This window comes from Electrona antarctica (genome assembly GCF_951216825.1).
Source record: "Electrona antarctica genome assembly, chromosome: 3".
NCBI classification, from domain to species: Eukaryota; Metazoa; Chordata; class Actinopteri; order Myctophiformes; family Myctophidae; genus Electrona; species Electrona antarctica.
The window spans coordinates 34,989,717-34,995,716 of record NC_136808.1 but is presented as its reverse complement, the minus strand read 5'-3'; the positions used below and the strand labels follow the sequence as shown (position 1 = coordinate 34,995,716).

The 6,000-nt window shown below is 44.4% G+C and overlaps 1 long non-coding RNA gene across 3 annotated transcripts in view; it reads right to left on the bottom strand.

The window, feature by feature from the left end:
• Positions 1 to 4,164: 4,164 nt before the first annotated feature.
• The window catches only part of LOC306918842, a 247,539-nt gene continuing 245,703 nt past the window's right edge, over positions 4,165 to 6,000 (bottom strand). For all 3 annotated transcript variants that reach the window (XR_013789414.1, XR_013789415.1, XR_013789416.1), the window contains exon 7: positions 4,165 to 4,652. This is a non-coding gene — a long non-coding RNA (uncharacterized lncRNA). The remainder of the gene's footprint in view (positions 4,653 to 6,000) is intronic.

Below are 6,000 nucleotides of genomic sequence, written 5' to 3'. Positions count from 1 at the left end.
ATAAAAGCATATGTCTCGATGAGCGTTTGCCAGGGGAAGCTGAATTTAGTGCCTTTTGAGAGAGGCGGCTGTTCTTCCCAGGCAGGAGCCCCGGCAGACAGATTGCGCACCGCGTCGCACGGAGCTTACATAGATCCGAGCGAGCCGTCTGGTTCTGTGTCTGTGTGGAGGAATGACAGAGGGCTCAATGGAGGGCGTCCGTCTCCCCGTCTGTGGCAGCCCTGTCCCTGTCCATGCCCTGTCCCCCATACCTCCATGCTGCTGATGAATGCAGCCCTGTCCCTGTCCCTGTCCCTGTCCCCCGTACCTCCATGCTGCTGATGAATGCAGCCTGGATGCAGCCCTGTCCCTGTCCCTGCCCTGTCCCCCGTACATCCACGCTGCTGATGAATGCAGCCCTGTCCCTGCCCTGTCCTGTCCCCCGTACCTCCATGCTGCTGATGAATGCAGCCCTGTCCCTGCCCTGTCCTGTCCCCCGTACCTCCATGCTGCTGATGAATGCAGCCCTGTCCCTGCCCTGTCCTGTCCCCCGTACCTCCATGCTGCTGATGAATGCAGCCCTGTCCCTGTCCCTGCCCTGTCCCCCGTACCTCCACGCTGCTGATGAATGCAGCCCTGTCCCTGTCCCTGCCCTGTCCCCCGTACCTCCACGCTGCTGATGAATGCAGCCCTGTCCCTGTCCCTGCCCTGTCCCCCGTACCTCCACGCTGCTGATGAATGCAGCCCTGTCCCTGTCCCTGCCCTGTCCCCCGTACCTCCACGCTGCTGATGAATGCAGCCCTGTCCCTGTCCCTGCCCTGTCCCCCGTACCTCCACGCTGCTGATGAATGCAGCCTGCAGCTCTCTAGTTTACCCACCCCGCTGTGACACTTTACTACTATATCCACTGGTGGAAAAAGTACTCATCTTTTTTTTTTCTTTACTTTTTCAGTAAAAGTATCAATACTGCAATGTAGAAATATACACTACAAGTCCGGGATTCAAAATTTACTTGAGTACTTAAAAGTACCAAAAGTAGAATGTACTCATTATGCAGAATGTCCCATTTCACAAGTTTTCAAACGTATACAAATATTTTGAAAATAGCAGATCTGCAAGCTCACGATGCATAGCATGTCCAAAATGTATATGGGGTGAAGTGGCTAATATATGTTTTGTAATAATAATAAAAATCTACAAACTAATTAGTAACTAAAGTTTTCAAACAATTGTAAAACGTAAAACGTACAATATTTGCCTCTTACATGTAGTGGAGTAGAACACACACACACACACACACACACACACACACACACACACACACACACACACACACACACACACACACACACACACACACACACACACACACACACACACACACACACACACACACACACACACACACACTTGCATTACTCTACTTGTGAGGACTTCTACATTTTAGGACGTTTTAGGATGTAATTAATTTGATGTTTTTGTTAACGCTATACCCTAAGGCTGGAGTACAGTGCCGATAGAGAGTACAGTGCCTCACTTGTGAGGCTGTATAGATCTACAGTCAACTACAACTAAGCAGGAACTCTTCCCGAGTACCAGAGAAAATATCCTTGCAATGACACAATTATTACAATTATTTGGCACAATCGTTTACATAAATATAGTGGAAATAGATCAACAGACACACAACATATCCTCAGTCATTTCCACAATTGTTTGAAATATAAGTAGTATAAAATCATTAAATATTTCTTTGTATATTTAGGTTATTTGTCATATCTTCCCTGTGCAACTTCCTAAAGCCACACACACACACACACACACACACACACACACACACACACACACACACACACACACACACACACACACACACACACACACACACACACACACACACAGTTGACATTATTAACACAATATAAAATGTGATGGAGCGCTCTGGGGCCCCCACTGACGCAGAGCAGGGAAGCAGAGTGCAGCCATGCTGTGATTTATCCCTGCACCCATGAAAAAGTAAGCGTGCCATTAAAAACACAGGTGTCTGGACTGGAGGCCGCTGCCGCTCGCCAGGCATGATCGATAACGTCAGTGTTTTTACACGGCTCATTTTGAGGCCGGCCACAGCATCATCCCCCATTAGAGGACAACCCCCTCATCCGCCATGAGGAATGTGCCTCCGAACCGAAGGGCCGCAGCGCAGCTGATACGCCTCAAAGACGCGAGTGTGCGCACAAGGCGTGCAGCACGGGCGTGCGTGCACACACACACACACACACACACACACACACACACACACACACACACACACACACACACACACACACACAAAGAGCCTCCACATGCACTCAGACATAAATCAGTGGTGCTAATGTAAGAGATAATGCACCGTAAATGGCAACGTCACTGATTGATACCTGCACTTAAAACAATTATTGGTTTAAAAAACTTTGGGGGGAAAGGCAAAAGTTTAGCCCTGGCTTACCTTGGGCCTACCTACAGCGTGAGGTGATTTGTTACCGTTTGTTGAGCGTCTTCCCAAGGCTATAAAATGCGACACTCGCGACAAATAAGGACTAATGCTCCTCTGGCTCCAAATGAATACTTAGTAGAAAGCTGGCCAGAATGTGCTGGCTCTGCCCTTTGAGGACTGCAGAGATGATCGACAAATTAAGAGTGCTATTCCAGAGCATCGCTCAACCTTTTAAGACCACATGAACCCCTAGCGCGCCCCTATTCGGGGGTGCGGAGGGGCAGCAGCTGACAACTTGTGAGCTTGTTGTGATCTTCACAAGTATAGGTCTAAATGATTAAGAAAGAGAGGAAATTAAAGAGGAAATTAAATGTTACCATTTAATATATCTAAAATATATACCCCTGTAAAGCAATATCATATTAAGAGTATAGTCTTTTCTTTTCGCACAATAGAAACAGTACAAAAAGGTAACATTTTTAAAAGACAGAAAAAAGTGCAGGTGAGAAAGGAAACCCATAAAGGTAATTTCTGGTATTCAATCCTGCATGTCTTTATGCATACTAATATTATTGCAAAGTAATTATGAAAGTACTTTTATAAGTAATTTTATGAATATGAATAGCTTAGAGCTGACTTCACATACAAAAAATCATTACGTGGCTTTAACATTCCCTAACGTGGCACATTTGGAACACTAATGACTGCCTAACCACAGAATGCAAAGAATCATTTCGATCCGGGCGATAAACATGTTTTGATTTCCATGCTAATTCTGGACTGGTATTCAAGTGAGCAATGAAAAAAAGTTTCTGAAAAGGAAGACGTTAAGTTCCTGCAGAAATTCCCTGACGAAGTAAAACGGAGATTACGGGAAGACTGGATGAATGGGAGGAGAGTGACTGCATTCCAGATGACATTTTTCCAGTCATGTTGGAAAAACAAAAACACACTATTATGAAGTAAACCCGTGGAAACGCAGACTGGTCTTTATCTGAAAACAAAGCATTTGCATAACAGCTAAACTACACACCAAGGCCATGCATAGCCCTCTAGACACAACACTTTTTCAGGTGTTAAAAAGAAAATGTCTAAGAATATTAACCACTGCATTAAACCCTACACAATATACTTTGATCGGAGTCCCCCAGGGGTCTACGCTAAGCATAGACCCCACTTTTTTGAGGAGCACTTGCCCCTCCTCCAATACATGCAGGCTTTTGAAGATTAATTATGTTTCATTCTTGCCTCTCGTACAAATTACATCATATGGCAGCCAAGTCTATGAGATTTTTATTGTTTGCTTAGAGAACTTATGATGTAATTCGTTCAGTCTATGGACTTTAATGTTTGTTTAGGGCACTAAATGTCAAGGTAAGTATGTCATGTGGCCGATATAAATACATCTTGTAACTAATTTGTTTCATACCAGAAACAAGCCAGGATGGATAAAGGAAAGAAACAGCACAACTGTAACCAATGTGGAAAAAGCTTCACAGGAAACAGTGAATTGAAACAGCACCAGAGAATTCATAGAAGAAAGAGATTGAATGGAAAAATAAAATAAATGTACAAAAGCAAAAAAAAAGGCACCCCTCACTTCACACAAGTGTGATTTGTCACTATTCGGGTCGCCAACCCAAAATTTGAGCTTGTAGACCAGCTTTTTTTGTTGAATGTCCCCCCCCCCCCAGTCAGAATATTAGGGACACTAGGGTTCATGTGCTCAAGTAGATAGTCTCAGAACACTTTGTTGTGCTTTTCTTTGCCCCTCTCACTCTGTCTCCATTTCCGTCTCTCTCTCTGTCAGTGTGTGTCGCTCGCTGTCTCTCGGGGGCGACTGCCATGAAAATGAACTATTAATCTGTCTCCCAAAGGAATTCCTCATGCCAGAGGCAGGCCTGACAGCCGCAAGACGACGGTTGTTGTGTGGTCAACAAACAATTTTCCTGGGCTTCACTGGCTTTCAAAAGGGCCCACTTTTCTCTCTCCCGGCCGATCATGTGAAAAATGTCGTTGTCAAAGCTTCTCCCCTTTTCTTCTCGCACAAAGATGTCAGATGGAGAGGGGTAGAATTTCCAAACATGTTAATCCGCAAGAGCGTAAACTCGGGCCCCCTTCCTCCACGGTGCTCGAGAGTTCATTCAGCGCGGCCGAAGACTTCCTGTGCTTGAGCGAGAAAAGCACGTTGTTTAGGATGCTGTGTATGGTCCAAAAAAGAGAGAAAAGATTACCGGATTATAAAGTTAGCCAATTTATTGTAACCATTCATGTGTGTATAATTGTGTTCTAGTTTGTCCTTGTCCATAATGCCGGTGATTACATAAAACAAAAAGACACCTGTTGTGTAAAAATGAAAATAATACATTTCTCTATCTATGGTAAATAAAATTGAAGGCATTTATATCAGGCAGTATATCAGTCTTCTGTATTATGTGCGTGAAGCAAGTTATGAATCTATGACAGACAGACATTAATCAATAGATCATTAAAGTTTTTGCTCTGTTGTACACACACACACACACACACACACACACACACACACACACACACACACACACACACACACACACACACACACACACACACACACACACACACCCCCCCCCCCCCCACACACACACACAGTAAATTACTTAGTGTGTGTACTGTACTTAAGTAGAATGTTAGTAGGTATTTACTTGAGTATTTCAAATTTCCAATACTTTTACCTCTACTAATCTCAGAGGCAAATATTGTGCACCCAACCACACCCTGAGAAGAACCTTTCTTCCTCATTTAGCCCGATTTACACTTGGTTTGCGTGCCAGTGTCACGCTCAGTAAAATAGAAGATCTACAAGCTCACACTGGTGTGAGCTTGTATATTGCCTATTCACCGCGGGCAACACCACCAGTGTGCAACTAAGTATTAATCAGGCTGGCCTGGGCCATGGCTCAGTGGTCCAGGCACCTTGGCTGGTAATCCAGTCTGGCAGTGTGCCGCGGGTTCGACTCCTGATCCCGACGGCCTTTACTGCATGTCATCCCCCCATCTCTCTCCCCATTTCCTGTCAGCCTACTGTCTGTCCCTCCATACAAAATATAAAATAAAGGCAAAAGCCACAAAAACAACATTAAAACAAAAAAAAGTATGAATCAGGCTTTAGTCTCTCAAACCAGACAACTCGGGCACAATCTTCGAATGCTAAACGAGTCTTTACTGTAATTCCACCTTGTAAAAGGTTCTGTACTGCACTCAAGCGGTCATGTGTTTGTCATTTCTGTTCACAAAAAATAAAAAATAAAAACATTTATTTTAATCTTTCAAATATTTTTTTTGCCATTTCTGCTAAGCAGGAAGCAGCTAGATATGCTTCGACTAATTTGATTTAGGACATATTTACACAACTGGAAAGGCGAAACAGAAGTGTGGGTGTGTGGAGGGCGGGTTGAGGATACTTTATTTAGACTGTCAGGTTGAAGCATTTGAAAAACTTTCTGAGCGGAGGTGCGCAGGTGCGTCCGCTGTGAGAGACTGTCGTTCCTGGTTGACATGGAGGCACGGAA